This window comes from Macaca mulatta, chromosome 2 (genome assembly GCF_049350105.2).
Source record: "Macaca mulatta isolate MMU2019108-1 chromosome 2, T2T-MMU8v2.0, whole genome shotgun sequence".
Classification (NCBI taxonomy): domain Eukaryota; kingdom Metazoa; phylum Chordata; class Mammalia; order Primates; family Cercopithecidae; genus Macaca; species Macaca mulatta.
The window spans coordinates 157,678,536-157,698,509 of record NC_133407.1 but is presented as its reverse complement, the minus strand read 5'-3'; the positions used below and the strand labels follow the sequence as shown (position 1 = coordinate 157,698,509).

General features: G+C 48.2%; 1 long non-coding RNA gene across 1 annotated transcript in view; it reads left to right on the top strand.

Annotated features, from left to right (window-relative positions):
• The window catches only part of LOC114676409 (uncharacterized), a 122,616-nt gene that overhangs the window by 57,368 nt on the left and 45,274 nt on the right, over window positions 1–19,974 (top strand). The gene's annotated exons all lie outside the window — the stretch shown is intronic.

The window sequence follows — 19,974 nt, the reverse complement described above, 5'->3', positions numbered from 1 at the left end:
AAGGTGGGGTTGGGGGGTCTGAGACTCTTCTTCCAAGAGCACGCCTCAAGCTGTCAGAGCTTTCTTTTCAGCCCCTAGCATGTGGCCACTGTCACCTCCTCTCGTGCTCCCCTCACTCCTACCAAGCCCAACCCGGGCCACCCCCTCTCAGAGCCAGGGGCTCCCAGGAAAGGCCCCAGCAAAAAAGGCCCATGAAGACCAGCTCTCCACAGCTTCTCTAGGATGAGCCCTCTGGACCCCCAAGCTGAATGCCCCCAAATCCAGGCCCTGTGCGCAAAACATAAGGCAAAATAAACAAAATAAAATAAGCTAGAAGATGTTCACATTTCAAACTTAGATTTTTTTTCACAAACCAAAGACCTATATGCAGTGAGGATGACTTTTAGCCCACAAAGGTGTGCATGTCATTTTAAATGCAATTTGTTGCTCAAATTGATCTGTCTCCATTTCCTATTTTAATTTAACCAAAATCCCAGTCAGTTCAGGGACCTCCACCCCTTTTCCTGAGCCTGTGTCCCAGCTGGCTTCTCTACTGCCAAGGCGTGTCCTTGCCCCAGCATCTGCTGTCAATATCGTCATTCCCTTCAGCTGTCTTTGTAGATGGAGTCTGCTTTTCCTTTCCACACAGCATTGCCTGATGAGTCCAGCCCTCTGCGAGCTAACACTGCACTCTGTCTCGTGTATGAGAAACATTTTGCTGTTGATTCACTTCTCCTTCCTGTGGGAAACAGAATACAGCTCCCCAGCAATGTCCGTGTCTTGATCTTCCTCACCTGGGAATACGTCGCCTTACACGGCAAAGGGAGATAAAAGTTGCAGGCGGCATTAAGGTTGCCAATCAACTGACTTTAAGGTAGGCAGGTCATTCTGGATGACCCAGGTGGACCCAAGGTCCTTAAATATGAAAGACCGGAGCAGGCAAGTCAGTGGGAATGAGGTGATGCGGAGGAAGGGCCCAGGAGCCAAGGAGTAGAGGCAGCCTCTAGAAGAGAATAGGGGAAGGAAACGGAGCCTCCGGGAGGGAACTCAGCCCTGCCAGCAACTTGATTTCAGCCCTGTGAGACCCACTGCAGACCTCTGACCTCCAGAATCATTAGAGTGGATGTGGGTTGTTTGGAGCCACTAAGTTTGTGGCTATTTGTTATTGCAGCAACAGGAAACTAATGCACTCCCCATTTTACAAATGAGTAGACTATGGCTCAGAGAGGGCAAGGAAGTTATCCAAAGTCACAGAGCAGATAGATGACAGAGTTTCCTTCAGGGTGTGGCCAGGACAGCATGTGGTGCACAGGTCAGCTGCACACACTAGGCCTGGGATTTCGCCTCATCTGCAGACCACACAGAGGGCTGACCATCAGCAGCTTAAGGTTTAACCGCAGCCCAACCAAAATTTAAAAGGCAGCACCCTTTCAGATCTCCCCCGCCCACTGCACTGAATAACCAAGTGGACAAAGCATCTAGAAATGATGTAAGCCTAAATGCATATTTTGCAGGGGAAGGGAATAGGTGTATATTGAACACTTCACCTTCATTTCAGATCCCTATAAGCATTTCCTAACTCCCTCGGTACATCGACTGTTTCCTCCTCCCTCCAGGCAGTACTAGCCCCCTTTATCTCTCCTCCTTCTCTTCCTCCTCCTCTTCCTCCTCTTCATCCTTAGGAGGAGAAACTTCCCTCTATTACGCAGAGCAATTCAGTTCCACTCTGGTCTCTACTTTCACAATCATTCTCGCATCTATCATGGCACCTATATGCGCACAATGCTTGTGTTAAGAGGACTTGCCCTCCCTGGAAGGGCCTTATCAACCAACTTCCATGACTTGGGCAAGTCCTAGAGATGTTCCAGCCCCAGAGGTGTTATTTCTTCCAAACAAATATAGTGTTGTCCCAAGAGGAGTTCTGGTAGGTCCCCTTTTTTCCATCTGTGCATAGGCAGAGTGAGTTGGCTTGAGTCCTGCCACACTCATGCCCCTCTTGGCCCCTTGCTTTCAGGTCAACAGGAACTAGAATCCACCCAAAATGTCTGTGCCCAATTCTGGGCTCACACCATCTACACAGCATCTTTGGGAAGAAGAGACAAGATTGTGGCACTAGGGCCACCTCTTGAAATTAGGGGAAATTAGGGGACGGAAAGAGACTCAGAGTACTGAAGATTTGGGGACATGCCACACCTAACAGGCAGCTCCTTCTTATAAGGGGGTCCTGTCACCCCAGGAGGTGAGGATCCAGACCCTGGGTACTGGGAGAAAGAGGCAGACCTTCCTGGAAAGCAGGATCCCAGATTGGGTCTCTATCCATGGAGAGGCTTAGAAGGGATGAGGCTACAGGCCCTAAGACGCTCACGGCAGGGAGTGACCTCTCACCTTCAAGTGCATCTTCCTGACCACAGTGCTGGGCACAGAAGAAGTGATGCCAGGGCCTTGGGTACCTGTGCTGCCTCCAAGGAGGAGAAATGAAAGAAGGTCGGCCTGGCAATGTCCCTGGAGACATGGCTCTTGCTTGGGGCATCTTGTTCTGGTTAACTCCAACCCCTTCCATCAATTCATTATTTGTCGTTGGCCAGCCAGGTGCATCTTCTGGTCCTGGCTGACTTCATCCCTTCAATGGAGGTGATGACACTGCATTTGCAAGATGAGGTGGCATTTGGAGATGGACTTTGTAGACTGGAGCTTGCCATGCAGGGGTAGATTTGGGGAGCAGAAGGGAGGAGGGGAGGCAGCTGGGGAAGGGGGAGGACGTTGGCTTGCACTTGTCTGGGTTCCACAAGACCTGGGATAATGTTCTGCCACCATGCAAGGATGCTCTGTCTTCTCTCAAGCATGTTCCCAGGACACCTGCTTTCTGGGAGACAGCAGCTTTAGCTTGTCTTTGCTTCCGCATCTTGGTACACCTGACCCCAATACCGCTAGCCCACTTTCCCTGGTGCCCAACTGACATAGCTGCCCCTCAGTGATTGAGCAGGCAGAGGAGGCCACTGTGGTTGGTGTGGCCAGGGACTCTTCTAGCAGCTCTTCCAGCAGTCTGTTGCACAGCAGATGTATGGTGATTCCAAGGTCTGCCTATGCTCTGTTCTTATCATCAAAAGAGCAAGGTATGGTAAATGGAGAAATGGAAGTGCAGACACTGGTGACAAGAAACAGAGCTGCCCTAAACCCACCCTACCTGAAACAAGACCAACATGCCTTGGGGGCTGTAGGAAGTGTCTGGGCTCACTCACTGGGGCACCGGCTGTGTGTGCACCCCAGTGTGTGTGAGCACCCTGTTGTGTGTGCTGGTGAGCACATCCCCAGGGCCAAAGTGTGAACGTGGCCCCAATGTGTCCCGGTGGCACTGCTTGGCTCTCTCATCTCACTTTGTCAACTGAACCCTGCAACCAGACATCCGATTAGGAAAGAAAAGGACGACCCTAAAATGCAAGTCAGAAGTGCCAGAGGAGTCATCAAGGATTGTGTCTAAGAACAGTGAAGTGGATTAGGGATTCCGCCCTGTTTAGCTTGAAGCTATCTGGCAGCTGGCAGTTGCACAGGGTCTCTTCAGAGGGGTGTTATGAACAGAAGTAGGAAACCGCTCACTTGGCTGCCAGAATTTGGAAGGTGAGACGTTTCAAGCTGCACCCATTTCTGAAGAATCCAAGGTGTGAGCATGTTTCAATTTCAGTTGACCTTTCTCTCCAAACTCTTCCTACTCTTCCTCCTTCTGCTTAAAACACAAACAAATGCTCCAAGTTCTGAGTCGGGGAGTTAATCCACTTGGGTTGCTGACAGTCCTGCCCAGCCATACTCAGGAGGCTGTCCCTTCCTGGACTCGGGACAGTGTGGGATGCAAGCCACCTCCCCTGGAGGCTTCCTGCTGCACACACTCCTAGGGCCTAATGCAGATGCTCTATGAGCCCCCAGAAAGTCAGGCCCGGCCTGGGAAGGCCGAGAGGATGGCTGGAGCAGTGGTAAGGTGCAGTGCATGGGCCAGGCGGAAGGGGGCGGCTGGGCTCCGCGCCAGACAGTGCTACCTAGTGAGAAGGCAGGCCGAAGGTCAGATTCTCCCATTTTTCCAAAGTGAGATGAAAATCTGGATTCTTATTATGTTATTTTAGTAATATTTGTGGCAGGAAAATAAATCTTGGGGCCCCCAAATCACTAAGCTAAAGGAAAAAGTCAGGCTGGGAACTGCTTAGGGCAAACCTGTCTCCCATTCTATTCAGTCACCCTTCTGCTCACTGAGATAGATGCATATCTGATTTCCTCCATTGGAAAGGCTAATCAGAAACTCAAAAGAATATAACTGTGTATCACCTATCTGTGACCTGGAAGCCCCCTCCCCACTTTGGGTCTTCCAGCCTTTGCTTCAAGTTGTTCTGCTTTTCCAGATCAAACCAATGTATTTCTTACATATATTGATTGATGTCTCATGTCTCCCTAAAAAGTATAAAACCAAGCTGTCCTCTGATCACCTTGGGCACGTGTCATCAGGACTTCCTGAGGCTGTGTCATGGGTGTGTCCTCAACCTTGGCAAAGTAAGTAACCTTTTTTTTTTTTTTTGAGACAGAGTCTCCCTCTGTCGCCAGGCTGAAGCGCAGTGGCACTATCTTGCTTCACTGTAACCTCCGCCTCCCAAGTTCAAGCTATTCTGCTGCCTCAGCTTCCCTAGTAGCTGGGACTACAGGCACACGCCATCATGCCCAGCTAATTTTTGTAATTTTAGTAGAGACAGGGTTTCACCATGTTGGCCAGGACGGTCTCGATCTCTTGACCTTGTGATCTGCCCAACTTGGCCTCCCAAAGTGCTGGGATTACAGGTGTGAGCCACCACACCCAGCCAAGTAAACTTTTTAAATTAACTGAGACCTATCTCAAATTTTCAGGGTTCATATAATTTTAATTAATATGTCATTTTAATATTACTAAAATTATATTATTTTATTATTTTACAAGCTTTAAAATTGTCACAAGGCCAAACAAAACATATCTGTGAGCTGGAAATTTGTGGGGCACTGGGGACAGAGGCAGAGTGTCTCGATGGCCTCTGCTGGCATGTGGTGCCTGGCATGTTTTAGGCAGTCAGCAAACAGTTCCTGAATGAACGAATAAATGACTGGATGGATAAGTGAATGAATGAAAGGGTTGGCAGGAAGCCCTGGTTCCCACGGGGCTGGGATGCTCACGTTTGCCCCTTATCCGAAGAGAGAACATTGTGTCCAGAGGGAGGTAGTGGAGCTGGCATGGACACAGGGCTGGCTGGCGGCCACCTGCGGCCAGGAGCAGGACTACGGAGGCCAGGCGCTGCTTGGATCAGCCTTGGAGCCCCTATGGGCACTCCAGTTCTCCAGGCAACGGCTTCCAGTCCCTTAGCCCCTCATGTCACGGTTTAACACACACACAAGGACCTGGGTTAGCACAGCCCCAAAGAAGGCCCCCCACTGCACCCCTCAAAGTCCTCTCTGCGCAGCTTTTCCCAGCCCTTCACATCTGTAGGAGACTCAGTCCTGAGAGGCCGGGCTGGGAAGGGTGGGGGCTGAGAGGGAGGGAGGAACCGAGGTCTCTCCTTCAGCCCAGGGAGCCAGGGGCTGGCATTCTGTGTGAGGTGAGCCTCTCTGTCCGCCAAAGCGATGGAAGCCGTGTTTGCGGTCTCTCGTGAGTACAGCACTCCACTACATGTGCCTGCGTGCACACTGTGCCATGGATATATGCGCCCCTTTTATTTGGGTACACAACCAGCTATGTTTTGTGTGTACACCACTGGAGTTATATGTGGGTAGGGGTGCACAATGTGCAGACTTCTGGAATGTGAGTGTAGGTCTCTTTGTGTGCAAAAACCCCCTACTATGTGCATCGGTTTGAAAAGACCATAGTGTGTGTGTACACCAGTGTGTGTATGTGTGCCCCACCTGAGGTGTTTCTGTGCATGCAAAGGCTGCGTGTGCGCCCCAGTGGGTGTGTGCACCCTTTTGTGTGCATATACTCTGCTGTGTGTGCCGGTGCGCACATTCCCAGGGCCGAAGCGTGAGCGTGGCCCGTGGCCCCGGTGTGTCCCGGCGGCGCTGCTTGGCTCGCTCGCCTCACTTTGAAAGCTTGGCGTCTCAATCTCCCACTGCAGACGTCAGGCCACGTGGCCCTGAGTGTTCGTGGCGGCCCGGCCGGCTCCGGGATCCCAGGCTGTGGCTCTGGGGCGGAGCGCTGGCCCTGGGTCGAGAGGTCGCTGCGCCCTGCATTCCTGGCCGCGCGTGCACAGGCTGGAATCCGTACATTCCATTCATAACATTCCCGCAAGCGAGGGGAGGAGACGCAAAGCCCGGCAGTGAGTGATTAAAGGAAAGAAAGAAGGGCTTCTTGCAGCTCCGGGCTGTATGTTTTCCTGCGCGCCCTGGCGCAGTCCCCGGCGATGAAAGGCAGGAGCACGTGAGCGGTTTGCAGAGCAGCCTGGCCCAGCCGCGCGCCCGTGGCCAGGGGCTCCATTTACCCTCCGAGGAGGGCGCTGTACGGTGGGACTCAGGCGGCAGCTTCCTCTCTCCCAAGCAGCAGCTTTCTCTCTCCCAGGCGGCCTTTGTGGCTGTGGCCGGGACAGGGAAAAGCTGCCCAGGCCAAGAGGGCGAGGGCGTCAGAGGCAGCCAGCGCCGCCTTTGTGCAACTGAAGCGGATGAAGCCGCCTGCTCTCAGGTCTTCTAAGGATAAGGTCTTATTATCACTCCCATTTTACAGATGAGGAAATCGAGGCTCAGAGACAGGAAGTAGCTTGTGCCATTCATTAGGGTCCCAGGCCTGGTACCTCCTCCCGTTTATGGCAGTACCGATTGCCTTGCAAGGACCCAGCCCTTCACCATGTGTTTCTGCTCTCCTGACCCCCACATCTCCCTTAGCTCAGTGACACCTTCCTCTGGGGCTGTGCTCTTCATCCTCCTGCATTTTCCAGCGCCCCTTCTCTTAGCGCTGTGTGTGCCGTTCCACTGCCCTCTTCAGCTGAGCTAGGCCTTCCCCCAGGACAGGTCCTGTGAACCACCCGTGCTAGGTCAGTGGGCAGCACGGACCCTAGAGGTGGGCAGTGGGGCAGGCAGGGATCTAGCTGGGGGGACCTCCTGACATATGGAGGGATAGAGCATGGCTTTCCTTGAGACAGAAGCCGTGAAAACAGGAGAGAAGAGGCAGAATCTAACCTGGTCCCCAGGTGGGCAGGGAGGCCCGTGGGATGGGGGTTGACCAACTTGTCTGGGACAAATGGTGCGAGAACTATGCTGGGACAGCTCTGGCCACATCCCAGAGCTGGGCAAGGACAACATGGAGAAGGCAACTTGATTCCAGGTGCCACTGGCCCTGGCCAGGGGTGAGGCTGGAGAGGGTGCATGTTTGCTGTGGGCCTCTGAGGACAGCTTTCAGGAGCTGGAGGTAGCAGGGCCGGGAGGGGGCAGGGAAAGGGGGGCAGCAGCAGGGCATCCCCTGCAGAGGGAACCACAAGGAGAAAGGCTAAGTAAGAGGGAGCATGGGGTAGGCCTTCAGGTCACCTAGCAGGCAGATGGGGACAACTGGGTGGTTAGATTACAGAGTACCTCCTTCAGAAACCTGAGGGCAGAGTGGTGTCTTTGCACGCCCTCTGCTACACTTCGCACAGGCTGGCATTTTGTATTTGTTCAGTTGATAGTTCCTGTCCGCCTCCCAGATTGACCTGCAGAGCAGCGTAGGTGCTTAGAGGTTTGCTGATTGATGAAGGAAGTGCTAGAACAGGCTGGGCCCTAACACTCCCTGCTTTGTCAACCAAACATCAGGTTAAAACACCAGGTAGGAGCCTGTCCTGGGCTGGCGAGGGCTGGCCAGGTAATGGAAGGTCATCTCAGCAGGGCACTCCACCCGCTCAGTCTCCTAGAGCCATTCCCCAGTGGTGGTGTGACCTTGGGCAAGCCCCTTCATTTCTCTAGCCTCTGTGGGCAGCAGTGGTCCTGGTGTCTCCATCATGAAGGAATTACAGACAGCACTAGGAACCCTGTCTGCACAGAGGTCACTCAGTAGAGGTGTGCTGGCTCCTTCTTCATCACTGACCTCTTCATCCTCCCACATTTTTCTGGCCACGATGAGCTTCTCTGAAGCCATCCTTCCAGCACAGAAACTCCAAGTTGGCCTGATCTGTGTTCACAAAGGCGCTGGTTTTCAGCAGTTTAGAGGACTGAGTGGTTCTCAAAGTGATCCAGAGAGCTCTGGGGCCCTGATACACTTTCAGGGCAGCTTCAAGGTGAAAACTGTGTTCGTGACAATGTTAACATATTACCTCTGTCTCTCATTCTCTCTCGGGGGTATGGCAGCAGCTTCCAGCAGGTATGATGAGGTCACTGCTCTGACAGCCAATGGGCAGGGGCTGTGATGTCACCACTCTGACAGCATGTGTTCCTGTGCTTTAAAAGTTCCTCCAAAATTGATTAAGGGATACAGTCATACAGTTAAGTAGAAGGAACAAGTGTTATAGGTTAACAATAATTTCTTGTATATTTCAATATAGTTAAAAGATTTGCAATGTTCCCAACAGAAAGAAAAGATACATGTTTGAGGTGTCATATATCCCAATTACCTTGATTTGATCATTGCACATTGTATATATGTATAAGAATATCACATGTACCCCCAAAATATGTACAACCTAATATAGATCAATAAAAATAAATAAGCTTGTCATTTTCATTTCAAATACATTAAATACCAATAGGTGTAACTCACCATTAAAAAAAAAAAGCTCATCAAGGTCCTCAGCAATTTTTAATTAATTTATTAAGAGTGAAAAGGGGTCCTGAGACTAAAATTTTGAGACTCTCTGGCTTAAACAGAGTTTAATTCCAGGTTCTGTCCCTGAACGTCTACGAGGCCTGGAGGAAATTACTTTAAACATGTGAAGTCTCAGTTTCTCTTCTTAAAAGGAGAAAAAAGGCACCTTCCTCATTGTGTGATGTGGCTCATTACTGAGACAATGCAAACAAAACACAGAGACATGTGCCCAGCCCTCCTGCATGGTGGAGCCCTCCTTCCGGGTGGAGGCTGCCAGCTGCCCTGGCTTGCGCTCCAAGGACCAGGGTGCCCATGGGCTCTGAAGGGACTCTTAGCAGCTAGCTCCTCAAAGGCTGGCAAACAAGGACAAGCACAGCCCCTGCCCCAGAGCATTCATCCAGCCTGGCACCTTCCCCAGGCGGGCGCCCGGCCAGCTCCCTGAGTACACATTTTCCTACATGTCTAAGGTGTGAGAAAAGTAACACATTTGTTGTTGATCTTGTTGGAAAAGGCCTGGTTTTAAAGAGCAGTGTGTTTTTAACTTGTTGCGAAGTACATTCTGTAATTCCTGACCAAAATACCAACTGACGCTGAAAAAAAAAAAACCTCCTTCATGGAAAAAATATTTTGTTTGGAGAGTGATCCCTAAACGCTGATGGAGGGTACAACGCCTCCTCCAAAGGCCATTCCAGGAGGGTCAGCTGTCCCCCCAAGAGTGCTGGGACTCAGCCTGGACAGCCTGGCTTCTGCCACAAAAGGCACAGAAGTCAAACATCCAGAGAAAACCACAGGGGAAAAGGAGCTATTCAAGTTGAAAAGAGAATTCAGTGAGGTGGCCAGTTACAAAATAAATATACAAAACCTTGCGGCTTGCCAAGTGCCCCAAAATAGTCGTAACAAAATATATTGGGGGAGAAAAGATCCCATTCACAATTCAATGAGAAATTAGAAGTTCCTAGGAGTAAACTAAATAAGGAAACACATACAGGACCTAAAATCAGAAGGCTCCAACTCTTACCTGAGAAGCACAAATTATTTAGTAAATGGAGAGATATATGTATACATGTCCCTGGATAGAATGGATAGAAAGACATAATATTGCAAAAATGTCCATTTTCTAGCAATAAATATTTGAAAAGAAAACCAGGGGAGCAGGGAATGAGATTTGCCTTATCAGATATTAAAGCTAGAAGTCTTTTAAACATTGAATTCTTGATGTCAGAATGCAGTGGCACAGAATCAGAACTCCACATGCCCACCGGAAGTTATGTAAGCATTTAATATGCGATAAGATGACCTTTCAAATCAGTGTGTAAATCATAGGATTTTTTTCAATAAACAGTTTGGGCAAATGGCCAATCCCTTGAAATGAAATAAAGTTAGGTTTCTGTTTTTCACTCTAGATGGATTAAAGATTCAAAAGTAACATGAAACCATAAAAACACAAGAAGCATATTTCAGTGAATATTTATGTAATCTTGGGATCAAGGGACAACTTAATAAATACGAAACCAGAGATTGAAACAATAAGGGAAAAGGTAAACGGGTTTGACCAGAAAAAAATTTAAAGTTTCATTGTGTCAGTAAATACAAACCAATGTGTGCATTAAAAATGGACTCTAGGCCGGGCGCGGTGGCTCAAGCCTGTAATCCCAGCACTTTGGGAGGCCGAGACAGGCGGATCACGAGGTCAGGAGATCGAGACCATCCTGGCTAACATGGTGAAACCCCGTCTCTACTAAAAAATACAAAAAAAAAACTAGCCGGGCGAGGTGGCGGGCGCCTGTAGTCCCAGCTACTCGGGAGGCTGAGGCGGGAGAATGGCGTAAACCCGGGAGTCGGAGCTTGCAGTGAGCTGAGATCCAGCCACTGCACTCCAGCCTGGGCAACAGAGTGAGACTCCGTCTCAAAAAAAAAAAAAAAAAAAATGGACTCTAAAAACTTCAACTGCAGACATTTCCTACTTCTCGATAACATGGGGCGAGATGAAACTTGCCACGTTCATCCAGGTGGGGAATATCCATCTAGTAATTGAAAAAAAAAAAAAAAAAAGCTGGGCACAGTGGCTCACACCTGTAATCCCAGCACTTTAGGATGCCAAGGTGGGTGGATCACCTGAGCACCTGAGGTCAGGAGTTCAAGACCAGCCTGACCAACATGGCAAAACCCCATCTCTACTAAAAAATACAAAAATGAGCCAGGCGTGGTGGCAGGTACCTGTAATCTCAGCTACTTGGGAGGCTGAGGCAGGAGAATCACTTAAGCCCAGGAGGCAGAGGTTGCCCTGTGCCGAGATTGCGCCACTGCACTCCAGTCTGGGTGACAGAGCGAGACTCTGTCTCAAAATGAATAAATAAATAAAAACAGAAAAGACTCCTGCCTTAATGGAGTAGACATCAAGAATGAGAGACAAACAACTAGCAGGCAAGCAAACAAACAAAAGACTGCTGATTGAAAACCTGGATCAAAACTCAAATTAACAAGGTTTGGGGCTGGGATCAGTGGTTTACACCTGTAATTACAGTGCTTTGGTAGACTGGGGAGGGAGGATCACTTGAGGACGGCAGTTCAAAGCAAGCCTGGGCAATATAGCAAGACCCTAACTCCACAGAAAATAAAACAATTAGCCAGGTATAGTGGCTCATGCCTACAATCCCAGCCCCAGCTACTGGGGAGGCTGAGGTGGGAGGATAGCCTGAGCCCAGGAGGTAGAAGCTGTGGGGGGCTGTGATTGTGCCACTGCACTCCAGCCTGGGCAATGGAGTGAGACCCTGTCTTAAAAAAAATCCAAGGTATTGGAGAAGCTGCTAATAACAGCAGATGGCAATCATCTTGTAGACACCTATCCATACTGCAACTCAGAAGTGTTCTAAAATATTCATCTAGCCTTGCAGTAGGTTGTTTTCAGAGAAATCTTCCTCTGCACATTTTTTCCCTCTTTAGTACTTTTTTCATCATCCTATGCTATTTCCTTTTTCTTCTACTCATCACTGAAAGACTGAATGCTCACAGCCTATCACATAAATAATAACAAATAAATGTATAATTTCAAATGGTGCTATGGAGGAAAGTTCCTGATTGTAGATGGTCTATGGGTGTGTCTTTCTAATTTTAATAGTTTTCTATTCATTTTAAGGTATATTTAGAAAGAATCATTTTCCATTTATGGGAGATATATGACATTATCTTTTTTGTAATCCTTCTTTTTCTTTCTTTCTTTCTTTTTTTTTTTTTTTTACTGAGACAGGGTCTTGCTCTGTTGCCCAGGCTGGAGTGTAGTGGTGCAATCACAGCTCACTGCAGCCTCAACCTCCTGGTCTCAAGTGATACTTCTGCCTCAGCCTCCTGAGTAGCTGGGACCACAAGTGCACACGTCCATACACAGCTGATTTTTAAAAAACTTCTTGCAGGGATGCGGTCTGACTGTGTTGCCCAGGCTGATCTCGAACTCCTGGGCTCAAGTGATTCTCCTACCTTGGCCTCTCAATGTGCTGGCATTACAGGCACGAACCATCTTACCTGGCCATTTCTTTTGAAATAAATATATTTCAGTAAGGAGCTGATTTGAAGAACAAGATTACATACATACTAATACAGGTGGTTCAAGTGCATGGGGAAATTCATGACCTTGACAAGGAAAAGGGCACTGGGGAGATGCCGCTGACCTCAAAGAGCAGCTGCAGAAAGGCTTGGCTCAGGCTGCATGTCAGGACCACTAATGAGAAGTATTGGGATATTAGACAAAGAGGTCTAGACAAAGTATGGGGGCTTGAGCTGGGGCAGGGGAGCAAAGGGGTGATTCTGCAGGGATTGAAGACAATCAAGGGATGGGCATGGAGGATAAGAATAAGAACATCTCAGCTATAGCAAAAAAGTCTCCTGGTACAACCCTGGTCAGGCTTGAACAGAGGCAGTGGTGAGGGGCTTAGCTCTCATGCCAGGCTTCCTGGGTTCAGATCCCAGCTTATTCTTTCTAGGCCAGGTAGTGGCTCTCTCTGTCCTTGGCTTTCCCAGGTATACAATGAGGATGATAAGAGTGGCCATCTCATGGAACACTGACTATGCCTTAACTTCTTCCTCTACAAATGGATGCATAAGTAACCCCTTGCTCATAGACAGGCATGAGTGATTCCTAATGTGAAATGCGCAGAACAGCTCCCTGTGGAGGCAGCACTCAGCAGATGCCATTTCCATTCCCTCTGCAGGTTCCTGTCCTGACCACCGCCCATATGAATAGGAGGATGCACAGACACCTAGGTGGGCTACCCTGCATTTTCCATCCCCTTTTACCCTCCGATCTGCTCAGTGTCCTAGGAGGCTCACCTCTAGGGGCCCTTGCCTTTGGGGTCCTGCATGACAATGGGAAGCTCTGACATTGACTGGCAGGATTGAAGTCTCAGGTTATCCTGTCCCCACACCCAGTCCTGTGGGCATATTTTGGGAGTGGCTTCCTCTTCTTTGTCCCTGCAGGCCCAGGAGGCTCACATCTCTCCCTCCGGGGCTCCACCATCTTGTTGGTCACCAGCTCCTCCCTTAAACCCTCTTCTGGTGCCCTTTGCAGTGACCCTCTGTGCCCGCCCGGCCTTCCTGTGATGGAAGTCCCACATGAGTTTTGTCTCTATCTGCCCAAAGCTCTGCTTGCTCCCTCTAAACCTTCAGCTTGCAAGCTCCCAATCAGCTGCAGAAGCTCACCTTGGGGTCCTACCCTACACCCTACCCCCCGCCAACGGGCCCATATCCCTGGGCCTGCCCCTCCTAGGACCCATCCTGGCGCCTCTGTGGTCTCCTTCAGCAAGAGTCACAGCTCTCCCACAGCAGGATGGGACTAGCTGTCTGCTCTGCTTCCCACCCACCACCATAGTGGTGGGGGACCAACCTCCAATAGCCTGGTAAGAATTATGTCCATTGTTAAGCCAGAATTTGCTTCACTGCAGGGTGAAACCAGACCACAGAGAACCTTTTGAATGTCATGTTAACCCTGGAAGTGATGGGAAGCTCTGCTCAGAAGGTGTCTGAGTGAGCAGGGGTGGGATGACACTAAAGAGAGGCAGCTGCTCACAGACCAGACCCAGAACTGCTCACCCAAACTTGCTGTCCCCAGCAGCCTCCATCTGTTCCTCTCCTCCCTTCCTCCCCCCTCCGTCCCCCTCCGTTCCTCCTTCCTTCCTTCCCTGCTTCCTTTTTCTTTCTCCCTACTTTCGTTCCTTCCTTCCATCCTCCCTTCTGCTTCCTTCTTCCTTTTTTCTTCTTTCCTTCCTTCCCCCTTCTTTCCTCCCATCTTCCTTTCTTCCTCCCTCTTTCCTTCTTACCTTCCATTCTTCCTCCTTCCTCCTTCTTTCCCTCCCTCCTTCCTTCCACCTTTCTTCTTCCTTCCTCCTTTCTTCATTTTTCTTTTCCCCTTTCCTCTTTCCTTTTTTCTTTTTTCCTTCTTTTCTTGGGGTCAGGAGGTGTTTCGTGGCTAGAATAGACACAGTTCAATACTAGTATTAATAGCAAATTTCAGCCACTCCTGACACAGTCTTCCCTACCCAGACATTGCAGAGGCAAAGTTTGTGAAACATGGCAAGGTTTCAACAGTGTTGGAAACTAGAAATATTGCTCAACAGCTCATCAGAGGCCTTTCCTGAGCATTAGCGTGTGACAGCTGTGTGGGGCAGCCAGCTATCTGATGTCTTCCTCCCCCATGCCCACGCTTTGTGTCCAGCACCATCTTGAGACTGTAATTCCCAGAAAGCTAAATAGCCCCATGAAGAGCCCTCTGAGAGGCCACACTGACCTACTGGGGGAGCCCAGGAGACCCAGGGGCCTTGCACTTTGGGTTATGGTTTTTCTTGCCAGAAGAAAACCCAGCAGATTGCTGCAAGCTGCAGGAATAAACTCATGCCTTTGTGGAAGAACAGTCAGACCACAGGCTCTCGGAAGACTCAACTCTTAGGAGAGCGGAGGCTCACAACACTAAAGCCTCTAGGCCACCAGGAAGTTGGCAAGAAATGGTTTGCTCAAGTTACCCTCCTCTCAAGAGGTAGACGGAGGGGCACTCATCCACTCTGTTTACCAACGAGTAGCAGGTCCATACAGATCTCCTCTCCTTCAAGTAGGAGTAAACAGGGGGAAATGAGGCCTGAAAAGATTCTAGATCAGAGAAGACAGAGACTGAATGTTCCACCATGGGCAAAATTGAGGAATTTGTCAGGAAACTACACTCACAGAGGAAGAGGACATTTGTTGAGACTACTCACTACAAAAGCAAAATGTACATTTCAGCAAACATTTGCAAAGCAATCTCAATAAAATGCTAGAAAACTGGAGAATCTGTGAAACAAGATATTAATGCTAATAAGGCAAGAAGTGAAGATTATATGGGAGATGTTGAGGGGCAAGATACGAATAGATTTTTAGCTTTTCATTTGGAAATGAAAGAATGAAGAAAAATGGTAACAATAAGAATAGTACAGAGGCTGGGTGCGGTGGCTCACGCTTGTAATCCCAGCACTTTGGGAGGCCGAGGCAGGCAGATCACGAGGTCAAGAGATCGACGCCGTCCTGGCCAACATGGTGAAACTCCCTCTCCACTAAAAATACAAAAATTAGCTGGGTGTGGTGGTGGGTGCCTGTAGTCCCAGCTACTTGGGAGGCTGAGGCAGGAGAATCGCGTGAACCCGGGAGTCAGAGGTTGCAGTGAGCCGAGATTGTGCCACTGCACTCCAGTGTGGCAAGAGAGCGAGACTCCATCACACACACACAAAAAAGAATAGTACAAAGAATGCCCATCCACTTATTCTTTACCCAGAGTCACCTAATGCTAGCATTTTGCCACAGTTGCTTTATCATCTTCTCTGTCTGTATGTATGTGTGTATACATGTACACGCATATGCATGTATACACATGTACATATATATACACACACACATAAAATTTCTTTCTGAACCATTTCAGGGTAAGTTGCATAGATCACAGGCCTTTACCCCTATTCCAGTGTGTATTTACTAACAATAAAACATTTTCATTTATTATGCGGTTACTGATTTCAGTGGCTTTTACACTGATACATTTCTTTCTCAAGTCCCATATCTGTATGCAAATTTTGTCTATTGATCTCATCATGCCTCTTATAGTATTTCTTTCCTTCAGTGCAGGATCAAGTTTAGGATCAGATATTGCATTTAGTCATCCCATTCTTTAATCTGGAACATTTCTGTAGCCCTTCTTTGACTTTGTATGACATTAACATTTCTGAAGCATACGATACCTTTTCCCTTTATGTAATAAAGAGAGCATCTCTCATTTTGCTGGTTAGTGTATAAGTCTGTTCTTACACTGCTATAAAGAAATACTTGAGACAGGGTAACTTATAAAGTAAAGAGGTTTAATTGGCTCACGGTTCCTCAGGCTGTACACAAGGCATGGCTAGGGAGGCCTTGGGAAACTTATAATCATGGCGGAAGGTGAAGGGGAAGCAGGCACACCTTCACATGGCCAGAGCAGGAGGAAGAGAGAGTGGGGTGGAGGTGCCACACACCTTTAAAAAAACAAATCTCAGGAGAACTCTCTCACTATCACAAGAACAGTAACAAAGGGGAAATCCACCCCCATGATCCAATCACCTCCCACCAAGTCCCCTCCAACATTACGGATTACAATTTGACATGAGATTTGGGTGAGGACACAGAGCCAAACCATATCAGTTATATTCAGATTATTCGTTCCAGGCTGGGTACCCATGAACATGCCCTCCGGGTATCACATCTGCAGGCACAGAATGGCCATCGGTCTCTCACGGGCTGGAGTTGTGATCCTGGTGATGTGGGATGGGTTGCTTTCACTGGTGTTCATGAATCACGAGCTCTTGTGTGCTCTCCCTCTCTCTTTTGCTCCCTCTCCCTCCTTTCTGAATTGTTAAAGTGACACCATCCTGTAAAATGTGACAGTGAATTCATATGCTTATCTTTCCTCCCTCCCATACCCCTACAAGAATCAAGCTTCTGTGCCAACCCCACAGGATGAGGCAGAGGAGCAACAACAGACAAGAGAGGGCAAGGTGTTGGAAGATGGAAGAGGGAGCCCTGAGCTCCCTGAACCAGATGGCTTCTGAACTCGGACTCCACGAAGTGTTAGAAGGCATCCAGTGTCCACGCTCTGTATTGGGGACTCTCTCCAGTGGTTGAGGCAGCACCCGATAGTATGCATCAACATTCCCATGGTGACAGTTATGAGTATTCATACTAAGTAGGGCAAGTGAAGACTATAATGGCTTCAGTCACTTCAGGTCAAGTTTTGCCACTGCATGAATTCAGGGCAATTCAGGTTTTTCTGGCAAATCGTTAATGAGCAAAATGTCAGTTTTCAGAGCCTTGTGAGGTTGGGAAGGGAATGAGGGACCATGGCCAATCTGATGTTGAAATCAAGCCTCTGGGAAGGTAGCAAACAGTGCTGCCCATTAGTCCCATAGAGCCCAGGCTGTCATGGGGACCTATGCTGGAGTGGGACACTGCTGAAAGCAAGAGGTCTTAGGAGTGTCCTCCCTGGCTCCTCCAGTGGCATCCTGGCCTCCCTCCTAGTTGGTGCTGGCGGAAAGCATCTCTGAAGAGGAGGTGTGAACCTGCAACCTAAGAATGAGTAGGGGTCACCCAGGTGCAGGGTCAGAGGAAACTGCCTGCCCTGCTCCGTGAGGTGGAAGCACACGGCCAGTGAGGGCCACAGGTGGGCACTGGGAGGGGCAGCACCATCCAAAGGACCAGATTAGACTCCAGCTACAATAGGAACTGCTGGGAGGTTTCAAGCCCGGGAGTAAACAGATCCGATTTGCACTATGAAGAGATCACCCAGGGCTGCTGCGTGGAAAGTAGGATGTGGGGGTCCGAGGGGGAGTAGAGGCTGGTGGAGAGTCCTGCAGCTGGGAAAGGTCTGAAGGGTGGGGTGGGCATGCCCTGCGAGGGCCCACTATCGGTGCACAGACAGCCCTGGATGGTGTAGGCAGGAGAGGAACAGGTGTCTAGGGAGCTTCCAGGCTTCTGGCATGAGAAACAGAATGGAGGAAAGCCCACCCCGCTGCCTGGCAGCTGTGCCACAGTGGTTTGCAGCCAACTCCTGGAGTAGGCTGGCTTGGTTCAAATCCCAGCGCCACCACCTACTCTCTGTGTGATGTTGGTTAAATACTTACTCTCTGGGTCTCGGTGATAACTTGCTGACAGTGTTTAAACGTCCTGAAACAAGACCTGGGGCCTAGGAGTGCCCTCTAACAACGATCCTGTAGTTCCAGGGCCTCAGATTTTCATTTGCCGAGATCCCTCCGCGGTGAGTATTCACTTAGCATCCGGGATCTTCACACTCTGCCCTAAACCAACCAGTGCATTCACTTCTGAGGATCCTTCAACTTCACTTAAAAAAATCCTGTGACGGGGCGGGCATGGTGGCTCGCGCCTGTAATCCCAGCACTTTGGGAGGCCAAGGCGGGCGGATCACCAGGTCAGGAGCTCAACACCAGCCTTACCAACATGGTGAAACCCTGTCTCTACTAAAAATACAAAAATTAGCCAGGTGTGGTGGAGTGCGCCTGTAATCCCAGCTACTCAGGAGGCTGAGGCAGGAGAATCACTTGAACCCGGGAGGTGGAGGTTGCAGTGAGCCGCGATCATGCCACTGCACTCCAGCCTGGGCGACAGAGTGAGACTCTGTCAAAAAAAAAAAAAAAAAAAAAAAAAAACACACACACACAACAAAACAAAATAAAATGCTGTGATGGCAAAGACGTTTTTCAGGCTAAATTCAACTCATGTATTTTTTACATAGATAATATTTGAAGGGTCTTATATGTGTATGTATATCTTTTTCTTATTGAATTTAAGAATATATATTTCAGATCTTAAAATATCCACAAATGTTGAAATTTTTAAACTATTTGTTTTATTCCATCATTTATTTTAAGGCCTTTACCGTGTAGAAATTTTAGTTTTTATGGGAAATCAACCTTTTCTGCTGGCTGACAACAGCCTTCTCTATGCCAAGTTTATAGAATTCGTCTTCCATATTTTATTCTAATTCCTTTGCAGTTTTATTTTTTAAGTCTTAATATTTATTTCTTCTGGAATTTATTCTTATGGATAGGTATGTGGAAGAAATCTAACTTTTACTGATTTGGGCCATAAAGCCCAGTGTTATTTGCTGGGTGACTCTTGAACAGCAAGGGTTTCAACTGCAAGGGTTTACCACTTACAGGCAAATTTTCTTCGGCCTCTGCCACCCCTGAGACAGCAAGACAAGCCTTCCTCTTCCTCCTCCTCCTCAGCCTACTTAACACAAAGATGATGAGGATGAAGACCTTTATGACTATCCACTTCCACTTAATGAATAGGAAATACGTTTTCTTTTCCTCAGCATTCTCTTAATAACATTTTCTTGTCTCTAGCTTACTTTATTGTAAGAACACAGTGCATAATACATACAACATTGCAAAATAGGTGTAAATCAACTGTTTATGTTATCAGAAAGGCTTCTGGTCAACAATAAACTATTAGTAGTTAAGTTTTTGGGGAGCCAAAAGTTATACAAGTGTTCATCTACATGCAGGGTGAGGGGGGTGGGGGTGCTCTTAACCCCTGCATTATCCAAGGGTGAACTGCAATCCATTTTATTGATTTGGAATGCCACTTTTACCACCTACTAAAGGGCCGGGTATGCATGAGACTGGTTTTGTTTCTCTGCACCACTTCATTGCTCTGTTTGCCTTTTCCTGTGCCCTGAAGGATTCTTTCAATCACTGTACTTTTATAATATGATTTTACATCTGATAATACAAATAACCACATTGCTTTTTTGGTTTCAAAAATATCTGAACTATTTTCAAACACGTATTCCTGCTGATGAAATTTAGAATCAATTATTGAACTTCAAATCACTTCCATTTGAATGGACTTGAAATGAATCAGTAGATTAATTTCAAAGAAATTCTGTCTTTAAAATGTTGAATCTCCTTTTCCAGGAATCTGGAAAGTCACTGCTTATTTAATTCTCTTAATATGTCTTTAGTTGACTTTTATTGTTATCATTTCCCTCACATTGGTTTGTGCACGTTTACTTAATTTTTTCTAACAGCTTTATTAAGATACAATTCATGTGCCAAGCAACTCACTCATTTAAAGTTTGTAATTAAATGTTTTTTAGTATACTCACAAAGTTGTGCAACTATTACCAGATTCAATTACAGAACATTTTCATTTCCTCAGTAAGAAACCCTGTA